Here is a 19,463-nt window from a genome sequence, read left to right as displayed (position 1 = left end):
AGTTAAATTCTCTTGTTCTCTATCAACCTGTCAATCTGCTTTGTTGTATTTTTAAATTTTGTTATTTTCTCCCTTCATTATGGCCTTCACTTTCTTCTACCTCTCTTCTACTTTATCTTTTTCACCTTTGGAATATTTTAACCATTCTTTTGACTTCCTTTCTCATTTTCTTCCTTGTTAATGAACTGTATTTTTGCCATCTTTTAAAACTAGTTTATATAATTCTTGCTCCCACGATTCATGTTTTTGAAGTTATTAGTACTGTGGATGTTGTAGCTGACATTCAGTGTTTACTTTAATTCTAAATCTAGTTCACTGCTTCTTATGTTGCTGTTTTAATTTCTGATTATTAGTATTGTAGATATCATAATTAACACCTGGTATTTACTTGAATATTGTAGATTCTTCCCTGTTATTGTTGCTGTTCTTCATTTACCCTTTTCCATAGTGGCTGGGCACCAAATGTGACACTATAAATTGTTGGGGAATATGCTCTGCCCCTGAGTTACACCCCCAATCCAGGTAAGAGATTGTGTACCTAATTCCACACATAACAACTATTCTTAACCTTCAGCAATAATTTAAATAATATTGGGGACCTCAAACTGGCAACCATGGCCTAAGTAGAAGTTGGAGAGAATGCTCAACTTACCCATGGACATATGCTCCTACAGCAACAGCAGAGAGAAATAACACAATGACCTCAACATAGGTTACTCTTATACACTCTTAGAATGTACAGAGTTGCCATATCTAGAAGATCAATCATGGGTGGTATGTATATACAGTGATATAGGCAACACAACTGTTGATCTACTAGAAAGATCCTGTGAAATCTACAGAGAAAGTGGAATCCTCAAGCTCTGATATACTACAAAACTTGGAATGATCACTTTGATCACTAATCACAACCAAAAATATTAGTATATTAAATATACTACAAAAAACACTGGGAAATATATTCAACAATTCACAACAACGTGATATACCAGAACACTTTGCCAAGAGAAGGCTGTTCCCTAAGAATAACCTCACATAAAAGTGAAAAAGAGGAGGCTGGAGTTGTGGCTCAGTATTAGAGGACTTGCCTAGCATGTGTGAGGTCCTGGGTTTGATTCTCAGCACCAATATAAAGTGAAGGTACATCTACAGCTAAAAAAAAAATTAAATTAGAGAAGAAACCCATCTCAATAGATATGCAAATCTCAACATAAGAATATAAGTGATACAAAAAACTAATGTAGTAAGACACCTCTTAAGGTGTGTAATTCATCAACAACAGACTTCAAAAATATCCAAATACTGGATACAAAATTTTTTTAAATGATCATTTAAAAATTATAGGATTCTCAGATGATAAAAAATAAATAAATTAAGAAAGTCAGTACATGATATAAATGCTAAATTCAATGAAGAGATAGAGATATTGAAAAATAATTACACAGAACTCTTGGAAATGATCATCAAATCAAAAATCAAATTGTATATGTTTCCAAAACATTAGATTGAGTAGAGGACAGAATTTTAGAGATTGAAGATAAGGTGGACATCCTTGAACATTATTAAAGACATTCTTGACAGTATTAAAGAAAAAAAGTAAGAAACTACAAATCTAATAAGAACTGAGGAAACATTAAGAGACCAAACTTAATGCTCACAGACATTAAAGAAGGATCAGGGATACAGGATCATGGCAGTGATGTAATGGCAGAAAAATTCCTGCAGACTTAGGAATAAGATGAACATCCTGACACTGGAAGCATTTAGAACCTCAAATAGCCCAGACCAGAAAAAAAAAAAAAACAAAACACTTCTTCACATCCTATCATAATTACAAAGCCAAAATTTCAGTTCAAAGAAATAATTTTAAAAGCTACTAAAATTTTAAAAGCCAGGTCACATTTAAAGAAAAATCAATCAGATTAACATCCAATTTCTTGACAGAAACCCTAATGTCCAAGAGGGCTTGGAACAATGTATTTCAAATCCTGAAAGAAAATAACAGCCAACCAAGATCATTCTATCGAATAAACCATCAGAATTGTACTATCAGAATCAAAGAAAAAATAAAAACCTATCGAGATGAGCATAAAGGAAAGAAATTCATTATTACTATTCCAGCATTGCAGCAAACACTCAGAAGAATTCTACACATAGAAGAAGATTATAAACCACCAAGAGATCTTAAAAAAATGAATTAGATTGTAACTGAGGGTGAACATATGCCAATCAGGATAGAAGCAAACATTAAATGTAAAAAAATAAAAATAGATGAGAAGTAACACATTCCTCTCTAATGACACTGAATATAAATGGTCTCATTTTTCCAAATAATAAACATAGATCATAACACTGGAAAAAAAATAAGACCCAATTATTGTTGCCTGAAAGAAATATATCTATGTTCAAAGATATTCACAGGCTAAAATAATTAAAAAATGACATTTCCTGTAAATGAAACTTGAAAGCATGCAGGGATACCTATTAATAACCAACAATGCAGATTCAAGCAAAATTAGAGGAGAAGTACAGATCACTATATCTTGGTAAAGGGGAATAATCCAAAAAGAAAATATGAAGATAGTAAACATTTATGCCCCAAACATTGGTACACCTGATTACATAAAACACAATGCAACATAAAGGTTCATATAGGGACCAATATAATAATAGCAAGTGACTGCAATATACCTCGGAGAGATCATCCACACACAAAATCAACCAAGATACTACAGAGTTAAATCAAACTGTAAATCAAATGGATTTAACAGGTATTACAGAGTATTTCATCCAACACAGCTGAATCCCCTTTTTTCAGTTTTCTCCCCTGGCCCTACTCCCTGTGAGCTCTGCTCCCCCTAGCCCTGCTTTGCTGAGCCTTGCTTCCCCTGGTTCTCCTCTCCCTGGGCCTTGCTCCCCCTGGCCCTGTTCACCTGGGTCCTACTCTCCCGAGTCCTGCTCTCCTGGGCCCTTCTCCCCCTGGTTCTGCTGTTTCTGGGCCCAGGTCCCCCTGGGACCTGCTCCCTCTTGGCCCCGCTTTCTCTGGCCCTGCTCTCCCTGGCCGTTTTCCCCCTGGGCCCTGCTCCCTGGGCCTTGCTCCCTCTGGTCCTGCTTTCCTGGGCCCTGCTCCCCATGACACTATTCCCCATGGGCCCTCCTCCCCCTGGCCCTGCTCACCTGGACCCTGTTCCCTTGTGCCTTGCTCGCTCAGGGCCTTGCTCCCCCTGGGCCCTTCTCCCCATGCTCTTGCTCCACATGGGCCATGCTACCTTGGGCCCTGCTCAACCTGATCCCTGCTTCTCCTGGGCCCTGCTCCTCCTGGCCCTGCTCTCCTGGGCCATTCTCCTCCCTGGGCTCCACTCCCACTGACTCCTGCTCCCCCTTGGCTCTGCTCTCCTTGGTCCTGCTTCTCTGGGTCCCGCTCCCTCTGGCTCTGCTCCCTATGACCCTACTCCCTGGGCCCTGCTACTCCCGGTTCTACTCCCCAATTGCCCTGAATTCCCTGTGCCCCACTCCTCCTGGGCCCTGATACCCCTGGACCCTTCCTCCTGAATTCCCTGTGCCCCACTCCTCCTGGGCCCTGATACCCCTGGACCCTTCCTCTGCTCAGTTAAAAACCATTAATTGCTCCCTGTTGCCTGCAAGTCCTTCTCAGCCATTGGGTCTTTACAGTCCATCTCCATTAACTTTTAGCTTCTCCTGCTTTATTCTGTGTCGTGTTTTCTGCAAACACCTCCTGGAATGATCCTTCCTTTTTCCCTACTAATCTTCTCCCAGTGTGGCAAGCTTCTATAATTGTGACCATTTCAAAGATCTTGGTAAACCTGGTGGAATAACTTCTAGCAAAAATAGGGCAAATAAGCAAATATATAGTGCAGAGTCATTCATGATACCTACTTCTTCAGTCATGACATTTAGATTGTCATGTCTTACCAAGTGTCTGAAATATTTCATGTTCTTCTTTATCTGTGTTATCTAAGCCAGCCTCATGGACTGCTACAGAGATCTGTAGTTGGTCTCCCTATGCTACAGAGGTCTGTAATTGGTTTTCCTATTTCTACTTCCCTTTCTTTCTAAATTTGTTCTAATTAGTTATACATGAAAGTAGAATGCATCTTGACACATTGTACACAAATGGAGCACAACTTCTTCTTCCTGTGGCTGAATATGATGCAGAGTCACACTAGTAGTGTAATCATCCACGTATATAGGGTAATAATGTCCATCTTTCCTTTTCTTTTTAACAGGTTGATTCATTTTGTGTTTTTTCTATGTTTTAAAAAATGTATTTTGATATTTTTTATGTAAAAATAAAAAAGTAAAGATATATTGATATATGTATATATTTTTACTTTTTATTGAAATAATGATTCAAATAGCATACCATTTAATATTCAAAATGGATAGTTGCTTTAGTGTATTCAGTTATGTTATAACTATCAATACAATCCAATTTTAGAACTCATTTTAAATCAAAATAAAAATAAACCCTATTGTCTTTGGCAGTAACTCTTCAGTCAGCCTCTGTCTCCTAGTCCTAAAACAATGTTTATCTATTTTCTCTCTCAGTAGGTTTGTCTACTTTTAAGTCTATTCCTAGTATTTTTTTGATGCTATTGTAAATGAAATTGTTTTCTTAATTTCACTTTTAGATTGCTCATTGCTAGTGTATAGAAACAGTTGATTTTTGTATAATTAATCTTGTGCAATTTTGATGAACTCTTTTATTCTAATAGATTTTTAGTGAATTTCTTAATAATACCTGTATATAAGATTATGTTATTTGCAAATAAGGTAATTTTACTCCTTTCTTCTGAATGTGAGTGTTTTGAGTTTCTTTCTCTTGCCTGATTTATATGCATGGAGCCTCCATGTCTGTGGAATAAAAATATTGAGAGCAAACATGCTTGTCCTGTCCCTGATCTTGCTGAGGAGAGGGGAGGGAACATTGATGTTAGTGATTAGTTGTGATGTTAGTAATTTTTTTTTCTTGGTATATTCCCTTTATCAGTTGGGAAACTTCCTCAAATTTGTAGTTTGTTGAGTGTTTTGAGTTGAATTTTGTCAAATGTTTTTTTCTGTCTTATTGGGATAATCATGGTTTTTCTTATTTAGCCTATTGTTGTGATAACTTCCACTAAATGATTTTCAAATACTGACCCAGACTTACATACCTGGAGTAAATTCTAGTTATTTGTGTTATAAAATTCTTTTTATAGATTGTTATATTTGATTTGCTTATATTTTGTTTGAGAACTTTTATGTCTATGTTTGTGAGAGTGTATTTTGTTTGAGAGTTTTTATGTCTATGTTTATGAGAGAGTAGTCTTTAGTTTTTCATTTTTGTAATGTCTTTCTTTGTCTTTGGTATGTGGATAATGCTAACTCGATAGAATGAGCTTAGATGTTTTCTTTTTGCATCTGTTTTTTGGAAGCAATTGTAGAGTTATGATATAATTTTCTTGATATTTTGATAGTGAGATTTACCTGCAAAACTTTCTGGCTCTGATACTTTTGTTCTAGAAGCTTATTGCTTATCGATTCAGTTTCTTTAATGGATATAGGCTTTTTCAGTTCTGTTTGTCCTTATCTATATTTATATTTTATCTTCCAAGGAGTTGGTCTATTTAATCTAAATTATCAAATTTTTGGTCATAAAATTGTTTATAACTTTCTTTTATTATGCATTTAATGGGGGGAGGTCAGTAATTTGTATTTTCTCTTTTTTATAATATGCCTGACTAGAGGCTTATCAACTTAGTGATCTTAAAAAAACAAAACAAAACAAAACAAAACAAAAACCAAACAAACCAGCTTTTGGTTTGTTCACTTTTCTGTATTGGTTTCCTATTTTCACTTTCATTGATTTCTGTTAATTGAATTTTTTTCTGCTTATTTTATTTTCAATTTATTTTACTTCTAGCTGATTTTTATTTTTGGTACTAGAGATTGAACTCAGGGTGTTTTACCACTGAGCTCCATCTCCAGCCTTTTTTATTTTTTATTTTGAGATGGAGGTCTCATTAAGAGGCTGAGTATCTCATTCAGTTGCTGAGGCTGGCCTTGAACTTGCAATCCTTCTGCCTCTATCTCCTGAGTAGCTGGGATTACAGGTGTGCGCCATTTGCCAGACTGCTTCTCTTCTAGTTTCTTAGGGTAGAAGCTTAAATTACTGATTTTAGTTTTATTTGTCTAATGCTATAAATTTTCCTGTAAGCTCTGCTGCATGCCATTTGTCTTGATAAGTAAATTTTTGTTTACTTCTACATATTTTAAATTTTGTCTTGACACTTTTTTTCAAGATGTATGCATTATTTAGAAGTGCCTTGTTTAATCTCTAAGTATTTTGGAGCTGAGATTTCTGTTATTGATTTCTAGTTTCTTTCCATGGTGGTCTGAGAGCACACTTTGTATTATTTCTGTTCTTTTAGATTTGTTAAGGTGTGTTTTTGGCACATAATGTGGTCTTTCTTGGTGAATGTTTCTGTGAGCTTGGGAAGAACATGTATTCATTCTGCTGTTGTGGGTTATTCTATATTCAATTAGTTTTGTTATTCAGTTTCATTTAGTTGATCAGTGGTGGTGTTCTGTTCAGCTGTACCCTGATTTTCTGCCTGCTCTGTCACTTAGCAGAGAGTTGATATCTGCAGCTGTAATTCTGGATTTGTCTCTTTCTACTTGCAATTCTTTCAGTTCTTTTTTTAAAAATATTTTTTAAATTGTTGATAGACCTTTATTTTTAAAAATTTGTTTATATGTGGTAGCTGAGAGTTGAACCTAGTGCCTCACACATGCCAGGCAAGTGCGCTCTTCTGAGCCCCAGCCCCCTCTTTCAGTTCTTAATTGACATAATTTGATACAAATATCATAGGATCATTATGTCTTTTTAGTGTGGGTTGTTACAACTTAGTGTAACATTTTCAAGGGGCTTGGATTATATATGTGGTTATCAAACCGTCTTTTGGTCACTACTTTTCAGTGGCTTATTCCGTACAATTTATTAGTAATGATGATTGAGGTTATTGAAGTTGGCAAAATTTTTAGAAGTAAAAATATACTTTCCCATGATGAAATATAAAAGGGAAATTGCATGGAAATGAAGGGAGACCCTCATTGCTATACAAAATTACATATAAGAGGTTGTGAGGGGAATGGGAAAATCAACAAGGAGAGTAATGAATTACAGTAGATGGGGTAGAGAGAGAAGAAGGGAGGGGAGGGGAGGGGGGATAGTAGGGGATAGGAAAGGTAGCAGAATACAACAATTACTAATTGGGCATTATGTAAAATTGTGGATGTATAACCAACATGATTCTGCAATCTGCATTTGGGGTAAAATTGGGAGTTCATAACCCACTTCAATCTAATGTATGAAATATGATATGTCAAGAGCTTTGTAATGTTGTGAACAACCAATAAAAAAATAAAAAATTAAAAAAAAACAGAGGAAATTAAAATAAATAAATAAATAAATAAATAAATAAAAGGCAGCATTACAGAAAGGTGCCACTTCACTTTCAGTCTCTTTATCAAAATTGAAGACTTTAAAACATCTAGAGTCTCTGCTGTGAATAACAGTAATTTTATTTACTGCCTTTCTGATTTGTGTTAACATACATTATTAATTTTTATAGACAATATCTGGCCTCCTTTTGATGTAAGATAAGAGAAGGTTTGCTGCTCTAGTTTGTCTTCTGCCTTCCAATTTCTGGCATTGAAAACACTCATTTATATCATCAAAATTTATGACAGTTACATTTTGTTCTCTTATCATAATTGTTATGCCTTATCTACACGTTGAATATGAACAGTGCTTATAATATTACTGATAACATTTTTGTTGATAATACCTTCACTATGTCTCTGGAATCAGTCTACTTCCTATTGTGACTACTGCAGATGAAATCTGTGTAATTGTCATACTTTATATAGATCTCAGCAGTAGTGTCTTGATTGGTCTCCCTAAGTATATTCACCCTCTTTTTTTTCTTTTGTAAATTGAGATGAAATTCATATACAAAATTTATCATTTTAAACTTTTTAAGTGTATAATTCAGTAGGTTTTAGTTTGTCTACCATGTTGCACAATTACAACCATTATCTAATTCCAGAATACTTTCTTTAAACTTTTTTACAAACTTCTACATCCCTGTCTTCTGATTACCTTCTCCCCTCTAGCCTTTGGAAACCTCTAATCTTTTTTCTGCTGGTAAAGATTCACCTATACTATATTTTTTATAGAAATGGACGGTACATGTGGGATTTTTTTTGGAGGGGGGGTGGTAATCTGACTGATTTTCAGATTAGTATTTTCAAGGTTTTTCCATGCCATAGCTTCATTCCTTTTTATGACTGAGTAATATTTCATCATATGGATACATCACATTTTGTTTCCACTATTTGGATATTATGAATGTTTTTGAATATTTGTGTATGATTATTTGTTTGAACATATGTCATGTGATAATTTTATGTTTTTTTAGAGGAACCATTGAACTGCTTACTGTTAACATATCAGATGTGTAGTTTGCAAATATTTTCTCCTATTCTGTGGATTTTTAATTTTTTAAATAAAGTCTTACAAGGTTTTTTTTCTTTTGTTACTTGTTTTTTTGGTGTTTCTTAATTATGAAATTTACCTGGTAATTCAAGATTGTGAAGGTGCATACATGCACACACTCATACACACACACACACACACACGCATACACACAGACACACTTCTAATAATTTTGTAGTTATAGCGTACATTTGTATCTTTGATTCATTTTGAGTTAATTGCTGTATATGATGTGAGGAAGGGGCTCAACTCCATGTTTTTTTTCCATGTCAGAATTACTTTTCCTACAATAATTGTTGATAAACTTTTTTTATTTTTATATTTTGCCATTGAATTGTCTTGGCATCCTTGTCAAAGACCAGTTGACTTGTAAGTAAAAAGGTTTATTTCTGGGCTCTGAATTTGTTTCCACTGATTTATGTGTATGTCTGTCCTTATGCCAGTAACTTCACTGGTTTTTTATAGTTTTGAAAGAACTTTTGAAATAAGTAAATATAAGTCCTTGAACTTAATTCTTTTTTTAAATTATGTTTGATTCTTCTGGGTCCCTTGCTTATTAGCTTATTCATTTCTGCAAAAATGGTAGTTGGAATTTTGGTAGAGATATGTATGGAGATCAGTTTGATTGCCATTTACCAATATTAAATCGTCCACGAACATGGGACATATTTTTATTTATTTAAGTCATCTTTAATTTCTTTCAGTGATGTTTTGTTGTTTTCAGGATACAGTCTTGAACTTTCTTGAATTTATTCCTAAATATTGAGTTCTTTGAAAATGTGTTCTTTTTTCATTATGTGGCACCCCTCCCCTTTTTACCCATGTAACTTTTCCTTGGTATGAAGCCGGCTTTTTATGAAATTAATGTAGCTGTTCCTGCTTTCTTTTGATTATTGTTATCATGGCATATCTTTCTCCTTACATTTGCTTTTACTCTTTTACTTTGCATCTTAAATATTTTAAGGAGGTGTCTTATAGACAACGTGTAGTTTGGTATTGTTTTTCTTGGTCTGCCTGACAGTCTGTCTTTGTTCAAAGTGGTAGTGGTTTAGATCGCTAAGTTGTCATTCTAATTGATATGGTTGGATTAATATCTACCATATTTATAGTTGCTGTTTATTTGTTGCCTTGTTCTATGTTCCTGTTTTTGTCTTGTTTCTTCTACCTTGTGTGTATGTGTTTTTTCCCACTGCTGGGAATTGAACCTAGAGTCTCATGCATGCGAAGCACGTATTCTTCCACTGAGCTACATTCCTGCCCTATGACTTTTGTGGTTTTAATTAACATTTCTGTGATTCAATTCCCCCCTTTTTGGCATATTTAGTTTTTATAGTGTTGCCAGTATTAGTTATCTTCTTATTAGTATATCCTATAAATACATAACTTTCTAAATACCCTTATTAGAAATATTCTGTAAAAAGAAAGGACTTAGTTTGGCTCAGGGTTTGGAGGTCCATGATCAAGTGGTCCCATATCTTTGGGCCTCTAGAGCGCATGGTGGAGCAAACTGCTAACCTGCTGAACTAGGGGGCAAAGAGATGGAGAGCAGGGTCCGACAGTCCCCTTGAGAGCACTGTCCCAGTGACCTAAGGCCTGCCTCTCAGAAGTTCATGACACTTCTCATAGTGCCACCCTGGGGACCAAGCCTTTATTTATTTATTTTTGGTACCAGGATTGAACCCAGGGGTACTTACACTGAGCCACATCCCACATCCCCAGCCTCTTATTAAGTAGCTTATGGCCTTTGCCAAGTTGCTGAGGCTGGCTTTGAATTATCGATCCTCCTGTCTCGCTGGGATTTTAGGTATGCACTACTGTGCCTGGCCCCAGGTTTTTATTGTATGAACATTTGCAAACATTCAGCATCGCCCTACAGTTCATGATATACATTTAGAGGTAATCCAAGTCTATTTTCAGATAACACTGGTATTTCAAGATTCATGGGTATTTTGTAATAAAATATTGCTAATTCCTTTCTCCATTTTACTTATACATAAACACACATAATTGAACATGTTGCTGTTATTATTTTGAATAAATTTTTATCTTAGACCAATTAAAATAAGAAAAACAATGCTTTTAATTCTACCTTATTCCTACACTGATTCTTTACTTTCTTATGTAAATCTAGAATACTGACTTATATAATTTTCCTTCTCTCTAAAAAATTTTTTTGTTCTATTTTTTAATTTGTTCTTATTAGATATACATGACAGTAGAGAGTATTTGGACATATTATACAAGCATAGAATATAAGTTATTCTAATTGGGATCCCAATCTTGTGATTGTACATAGTGTGGAGTTTCACTGGTTGTGTATTCATGTATGAATATAGGAAAGTTATGTCTGATTCATTCTACTGTCTTTCCTATGCCCATCCCCCCCTTTGTCTTTATTTCCTTTTGTCTAATTCATTGAACTTCTATCCACTCCACCATTGTGTTTTAGCATCTGCATATCAGAGAGAACATTTGACCTATGGTTTTTTGGGACTGGCTTATTTCACTTAGCATGATAGTGTCCAGTTCCATCCATTTACTGGCAAATGCCATAATTTCATTCTTCTTTAAGGCTGAGTAATATTCCATTGTGTGTATATTACATTTTCTTTATCCATTCATCTGTTCAAGGGCACCTAGGTTGGTTCCATAGCTTAGCTATTATGAATCGAGCTGCTATTGATTGATGTGACTGCATCACTGTAGTATGTTGATTTTAAGTCCTTTCTGTATAGATGGAGGAGTGGATAACTGGGTCAAATGGTGGTTCTATTCCAAGTTTTCTATGGAATCTCCATATTTCTTTCTAGAGTGTTTGCACCAATTTGTAGTTCCACTAGCAACGTTTGAATGTACCTTTTCCCCCACATCCTTGCCAACATTTATTTTTACTTATATTCTTTTTTTTAAAGAGAGGGAGGGAGGGAGGGAGGGAGGGAGGGAGAGAGAGAGAGAGAGAGAGAGAGAGAGAGAGAGAGAGAATTTTTAATATATTCATTTTTTAGTTATCGGCGGACACAACATCTTTGTGGTGCTGAGGATGGAACCCGGGCCGCATGCATGCCAGGCGAGCGCGCTACCACTTGAGCCACATCCCCAGCCCTTTACTTATATTCTTTTTTTTTCTATCCAGAATACTTTTATTATACAGGTATTATATGCACACAATGATTGGGGAAACATTTACAGGCATGTTGTTCAATTCTAACCCTCCATTTCACCCACACCAACTATAACACACATTCACTGTAGGGTGAATGAGCCCCACAGGAACGAGATGCCAAGTTACTGCTTTCTGAACAGAGAGCTCCGATTAAATAGAATCTTCCAAACCAAGAACAAAGCCCTGTATGCTTTTTAATTCTTCATACCCTGTGTACAGATGAATAAAATCTAAAGAAGTGTTATAGATTACCCCACCACCATTAAAAGTTAGTATTAAAATCGAATCCTATTTCTCAAAAACTTGTAAGAAGTGCACCAGTATTTACAGACCCCATTAAATTATGCATAAATAAAATCTGTACACTGAACACACTGTGCCTCAAAATACAGAGCCTCCACAGGGACTTGGGGGTGACAGGCGGCAGCAGACGCTTGTGTTCACCCTTTTCAAGTTTACTCAAAAATCAAGATCTGAAATAAATATGCAAATAAAGCTTCAGTACCTTACAGGAACCTGTCGTTTCAAAGAGTCACCCACTTAAAGAGTTAACTTTCAAAGTTAAAAAAAAGACAAAAGAAAAATGAAATCATCAGCAGGCATTGTTTCTACAAGTTTCCTACAAACCAGAGGCCCCTGTGAGCCCGGGTTTGCACCACCCAGCACCTGCTCACTGGCCACCCAGCACGCGGTACCTCTGCCTCCTCCTGGAGGGCACGATCACCGAAGAAGGTAGATACAGACTGATTTTTGAAAACAATATTTAGTGGACATAAAAACCAGCCATATCTTAACACTGAAGGAAATAAGTCATCGTTGATCTGAATCGCATCAATCGGATGTTTCAACAGCTAGGCGCATGGCTTCTTGTCAGCCCTGGGGAACTTATGAGAAGTTTCCACTTTCAGAAGAAGAAGGGATGGGGTTCCAAAATATGAACACTCAACAAGTAAAACAAAAACCAGTACTTGTCACCTTGGGATCCTGTGTCCAAGGTCAGACACTGCAGTGCTGGGGAAGCCACAGCGATCCAGGATGGCAGGTCAAGATCCTACAAGCCTCGAGTGATGGAGGCCTTTGGATAGGTGGATAGGGGAGGTTGGAAGCTCCTCCCCCAGCAGGAGGGGCGTCCTGGTCTGTCCCAGTGGAGAAGGATTCCTCAGTCCTTTCCCTTCCCGCCCTCTGTTCACCCCCATTTTACTTCCTGTGCTTCTCCATTTTCTCCAGGGTCTTATTAGAATCTGCGGGACTCTGGTCTCCGGGGTTCATATAGGATTTGTCTGTGACAATCAGGGCTTCTTTGATGTAGTTCTGCACCGCAGACACAGCGGCGCAGATGGCCTGGCTGCCAAACCCTTGGGTAATCAGGCTGAAATGAGACAAGCAGTTCTGTATGTTCGTTTCCAAGACCAGGGAGGGCCTGTTGTTGCCATTGGGCGTTCGGTCCTGATTGAGGAGGTCCGTGAATTCTTTACACACTTGCTGAGCTGCCAGCAGCGTATTCTTCCTCGTCGCCATCTCATTTCGCCCTCCCAGGTGAGGCCTGGTTAAATATTCAGCCACTGGCTTGCTAGGAAACTCCGCTTCACAGACGTACGCAAAGTCCCGGGCCAAGTGAACAGCTTCGCCTTCCACCAAGGATGTCAAGAGGGTCACGTGAGCAGCTTTCCGACTCCCAGCGGGAAGATTCAGCCCAATCTTGTCCAACTTCTCCCGCAAAGATGGGCCTCCATTTTTGGACTTGGCTCTTCTGAGAACACCTCCCAGCAGTGAGGCATTTAAACATTCAGGCGGTGACAATCGCCTCTGCACTTCAGCCACCGTCACTTTGTATTTGGACGTGGAGCTGAGGAGGGACCGTCTTCCTGGAACCGAGCAGAAGACTTCACTGGGATTCATCACGGGCCCCCACCAGCTCCTTCTGACAGGGGAGACCTAGGGGGTTCTTAGTCATGGAAATGGGACCTTTGCGGATTACAGTCTGATCGGGCCCAAGCAAGTGTGGGTCGTCAACGTTCTGCACCTCTTGCATCTGGTGAGCCATGTCGTGGAGCCCCAGGTTCTCCGCCAGCCCCGCGGCGTCCAAGGCGTGTGCGTGGGGCAACAGCAGGTCCGAGCGGCGGTAGGCATCCCTGCGGGCGCCCACGGCACCTCCCTCCAGCCCTGAGAGGTGGGGGAGCAGGCTGGCTGGGCGCCCGAGGTGCGAAGGCAGAGCTGCGCCCTCCTGGCTCTGGCGGCCGGGCCAGGCCTGCTGCTGGCTGCCGGCGGCCGCAGGCTGGTGCAGGGGGTTGATGGCCGCAGCGTAGGCTTCGCCCAGATGCGAGTAGGGATCTGCCGACTGAGAGTAAGCCAGCTGCTGGTAGGCGGTGGAAAGTAGGGTGGCGGCTGGTATTCGGCGACTCCAGTGTGGGACAGCGGCGGTGCGGAGCTGTAAAGATGCTGCCCTGCCCGGCCAAGGAGAGGTGGGGGATGCGCGGGTTCCCGTTGCTACTCGCATCTTGGCGATCATGGGGGGATGAGTCCGCCGAGCCCAGCGGCGAAGGTCTGGACGCTTCGGTGGCCACGACGCTCAGAGGCGCCTGCTCAGGACCTCGGGTCCCAAGCCAGGTAAGCGCTGGGTAGAGGCAGCAGCCTGCGATCCCGGGGTGAGTCGGCCTGCGGCAAACGCCTAGTAGAGCGCGCTCGCTCTTCAGCCCGCACGTGTTGGAGTCGCTACTTATATTCTTGATAATTGCCATTCTGATTGGAGTGACTTGGAATCTCAGTGTAGTTTTAATTTGCATTTCTCTAATTGCTAGAGATGTTGAACATTTTTTTTTCACATATTTTTTGACCATTTTTATCTCTTCTGTGAAGTGTTTGTTCAGTTCCTTTGCCCATTTATTGCTTGAGTTTGTTTTTTGGTGTTAGGTTTTTGAGTTTTTTGTGTATCCTGGAAATTAGTGCTATATTTGAGGTGGAAGTGTCAGATTCTCTCCCATTCTGTAGGCTCTCTCTTATGTTCTTGATTGTTTTTTTGTTCTGAGGAAGTTTTTCAGTTTGATCCATCCCATTTGTTGGTTCTTGATTTTACTTCTTGTATAAATAATTTCTTCTACTAATTTTTGCAGGCAGATCTACTGGCAATATATTTCCTCAACTTCTTTTTTTCTCTTTTAATCTGAGAAAGGCTTACTTCTGTTTTGCTTTCAAAGGATATTTTTACAGTTTTAAGAATTCTAAGTTGGAGGTTTTTTCCCCCCTCTCAACACTTTAACTATAGTCATATGTTGCTTAATGGGGCACACATTTTGAGAACTATGTCATTAGGTAATTTTGTCATTGTGTGAACATCATACAGTGTACATAAACGTTGATGTAATAGCCTACATAGCCTGCTGTTTATATAGGATGTATTGTGTGTGTGTGTGTGTGTGTGTGTGTGTGTGTGTTTTGCTTGTAGCTCCTAGGGCCATGATGAACAAAATAATTTGAGATTAAATTAAGCATGAGAAAAAATGATGGAAATCATGAGATGTGTTAAACGTGTGATATATGTGGTTACTGCCATTGTAACATAGTGTGCTAGTAGAAGGAGTGCACTCTAAAATAATGATTGAAGAAATAGCATAGTAAATACATAGACCAGTAGCAGTCATTTATTACTATTATCAAGAATTTATTTGCTATACATAATTATATGTGCTATACTTTCATATGACCAGTGGCACAGTAGATTTGTTTATGTCAAAATCATCAGAAATATGTGAGTTATGTATTGTGCTGCAGTACTGGGATGGATTTGACATCACTAGCTGATAGGAAAGTTTAAATTAGTTATAATCTGTGGAACCACTGTTGTTTATGTGATCTGTCATTGACTGGAATGTTCTCACATGGTATAGGCATGACTGTATTTCACTCCAATCTCCTCTTGCTTACCTCATTTCTGAGGATAAGTTGTCTATAATTTTTTTCTTTGCCCCTTTTAGTTGAAATTTTGATTCTCTGACCTCTTTCAGGATTTTTTTTCTTTGTCTTTGATGTTCTAGAATTTGAAAATGATGTGTCGGGATGTAGTGTTTTGGGTATTCATCCTCCTGATCTTCTATGCCTTTCCTGAATCAGTGGGTTAGTGTCTGTCATTAATTTGATATTATTGATCATTATAGTTTCAAATATATATGTAATTATATGTATATTTATGCATATGTGTATTTATATTTTGCACTGGGGATGGAACCCAGTAAAAAGTGGACCACATCTTCAGCCCTTTTTATTTTTTATTTTGAGACAGGGTCTTGCCAAGGCTGGCCTCAAATGGTATATGCCACCGCACCCAGCTTGGTTAGTTTTTTCTTTTCTCTCTTTTTCTTTCTGGAGTTCTCATTGTGTGTGTTACTGCTTTTGGTCTACAGTTCTTGGATTTGGTATCATTTTCTTTCTTTTTGTTTTCCAGTTTGGGTGATTTCTGTTGTGCTATCCTGAAGCTCAAACAATCTTTCCTTAGCTGGTGACTGGATTTCTCTGGAGTTTTTCTCTCTCATACTTGTCCATATGAAACTTCAGCAGTTTGCTCCAGTTTCCATACCTCAGCAGTAGTTCTTGTGGAGATTTATGCCTTTTTATTTTATATTATTTATATACTTATTTTATTTTTTAGTGGTTGATGGACCTTTGTTTTATTCATTTATTTATATGCAGTGCTGAGAATCGAACCCAGTGCTTCACACATGTGAGGCAAGTGCTCTGCCACTGAGCTACAACCCCTGCACTGAGGTTTATATCTTTGAACTTCTGCTCAGACAAGCCACAATTCTCTGTCTCATTAATTTTGGGGGGCGGCAGCAGTTAGTCCTGGTAGGCCTCTCTTTTCTCATAGTTCTACGATAAATTATTGTTTATTCAGTTTCTTCAGGTTTTTTTTTTTTTTGGTTAGAATTGAGTGACAATTTCTGGCTTCTTATGCTGAACTGCAAAGTGGAATTTCAAGTTCATTGTTTTTGATTTGTTGCAAATTGTGTTTTCTAATTTCATTTTTGGGTTGTTCATTGTCAGTCTGTAATTATGTGAACTTTCCTGAATTCCTTTATTAGCGCTTTTTTTGGATCTGATTTTCTCTTTATAGGATTATGTCCTTTATGAGTGGGAATTACTTCTTTCTTGCAAATTTGTATGATACTTACTTTCTGTTTCCTTTTCTTTCCTTTTCGCCTAATTGACTTGGCTAGAACTTCCTGTACCATGTTAATGTGGTTGTGGTGAAAATAGGCATTCTTCTCATTCCTTATCTTTGAGAAAGACTTTCACTTTCATTGCTGAATCTGGTGATGTCAGCTGTGGTTTCTCATAAATGCCCTTTATCAGGTTGAGTTAAAGTTTCTATCTCTTACTAGTTGTTGCTTTAATTATTTTATAATCATCCAAGAGAGTTAGGCTTTGTCATATGCTTTTTCTACATTAGTTAAGATGATCTTATGATTTTAAGAATTTTTTCTTTATTCTATGGATGTAGTGTATTACTTTGATTATAGTATGTTGAACTTCTCTTGCATTCTTGGAATAAATCTCACCTGATCATTATGTCTAAAGCTCCTATTATGCTTTTGGTCTACAGTTCTTGGATCTGGATTGGTTTGCTAGTACAGACTGAGCATCTGTACTCTGAAAACCTGAAATCTGAAATGCTTCAGAATTTGTAACCTTTAGAGTTTTGGGCATGTTGCTATGAATGGAAAATTCCATGCCCTACCTCATGTGACAGATGGCAGTCAAAATGCAGGCAATCTAAAAATAGTGTGTAAAATTGCCTTCAGAATACTTATAGAAGGTGTATGTGAAACATACATTAGACTTTGGTCCTGTCCTGAAGACATCTCATTATGTATATGCAAATATTTTAAAATCCTGAAAAAATTTGAAATGTCTTCTGGCCCCAAGCATTTTGGTTTTTGTTTTCTTTTTTTTGGGGGGGGGAGGTGGGGTGGGAAGGTATGTCTTTATTCTATTTAAATTAATTTTTCTTATATATGATAGCAGAATGCCTTACAATTTATATTACACATATAGAGCACAATTTTTCATATCTCTGATTGTATGCAAAGTATATTCATGCCAATTCGTGTCTTCATACATGTACTTTGGATAATGATGTCCATCACATTACACCATGATTTCATCCCCCTTCTCCCCCTTCCCCTCCCACCCCTCTTCCCTATCTAGAGTTCGTCTGTTCCTCCCATGTTCCCCCTCCCTATCCTACTATGAATCAGCTCCTTATATCAGAGAAAACATTTGGCATTTGTTTTTTTGGGATTGGCTAACTTTACTTAGCATTATCTTCTCCAACTCCATCCATTTATCTTGCTTTTTTCTGATCCATTCTTTGTATTGTGGCCTAAATGACCTTTTTTTTTTAAAAAAAATTGTTATATATGACAGCAGAATGCATTACAATTTATATTACACATATAGAGCACGATTTTTCATATCTCTGGTTGTACACAAAGTAGAGTCACACCTTGAATGGCCTTTTTTAAAGCAAGTGTGAACTTAGAAATAAATTTTTACAACTTGTTAAAAGACAGTAGAAGAAACCTGTAGCAAGCATAACAATTGATGAAATGGCAGAAGCATTCTCATTAAAGATGTTGATAAAATAAGGAAACTTGTTATCTTTGCAAATTGTCTGTATTCGTTTTGTAATTCTAGTTAAAGTAAAATGGTAAGAGAAGGAAATGGGAAATTTAAGTCACCACTGGAACAGAAAAATGTTACTGCCAACATTTCTAGATGATGATTGCTCATGTCCTTGGAAGATTGAAGATAATCACTCATTAAATCTGTTAACTGTTCATAAATTTTCTAGGAAAATACTAAAGATGATACCACAAAACTTTTCATATACTTATAATATGTGATTAAAAATTATAACTGAAATAGAAATAAAAGCCTTCACAAGAACAAGTAGCCTTCCAAAACATGTGCTAGAACTATGCCTGAAAGCCTACAGGTCCCCCCAAAAAGAATGAAAGACCTAAAAACGTGGAACATTACACCATGTCCTGGAAGAAAATGATTTAATAGGCAAATAATAAAAATAGGTAATTCATAAAAGAGCTAATGAACATTTAACTTAGTTAACTCAACTTTAGTTCAGAAAGTTGGTGAAACTTATTATATAAGAACATTATTTTCCCATATATTGTCAGAGATATGATATTCAGTATTGAGTGATAGTCCGGGGATTCTCAGTTAACATATTTTTAGGAGGCTCCCTTTATTGTCCTGCTATAAAGTATATAGATAATACAAGCTCCTTAAAACATACTTTTAAAAAATTCTCTAAATATAGTATGGAACAAAGGGGACATAATTATGGTAAAAACATCAATTTCATAATGTAAGTTCAAAAACTGCTGGAATTAACTATGGTAGAAGCATTTTGATGGAATTTTTAATAATGATATCAGCAGTATCTAGCAAAGTTTATGATAAAACATTAGTAACTTAATGCACCAAAAATGTTTGTGCTAGAAGGAGAGATAGTAATTAGGTACTTGTGCTGTAAGTTTTAAGTGTGTCATATCATTTGGTCCTCACACCATGTCTCTCCATGGCATTTGGAATTATTTGTATCTTAATGAAGAAACTGAGGGTCAAAGTGGTTAAGTAACTTGCCCAAAGTCAGATAGCTAGTAAGTGATAGACTGGGATCTGAGCCCCAGCTCAGAGTCTGCATTCTTAGCTTCTGCCCCTGGA

General features: G+C 37.4%; 1 pseudogene; it reads right to left on the bottom strand.

Annotated features, from left to right (window-relative positions):
* Nucleotides 1-12,797: 12,797 nt before the first annotated feature.
* Nucleotides 12,798-14,287, bottom strand: LOC144370191 (transcription factor AP-2 gamma pseudogene; annotated as a pseudogene).
* Between the last annotated feature and the right edge of the window lie 5,176 nt (nt 14,288-19,463).

The sequence above is a fragment of the Ictidomys tridecemlineatus genome, chromosome 13, assembly GCF_052094955.1.
Source record: "Ictidomys tridecemlineatus isolate mIctTri1 chromosome 13, mIctTri1.hap1, whole genome shotgun sequence".
NCBI lineage: Eukaryota > Metazoa > Chordata > Mammalia > Rodentia > Sciuridae > Ictidomys > Ictidomys tridecemlineatus.
This window is presented reverse-complemented; position numbering and strand designations above follow the sequence as displayed.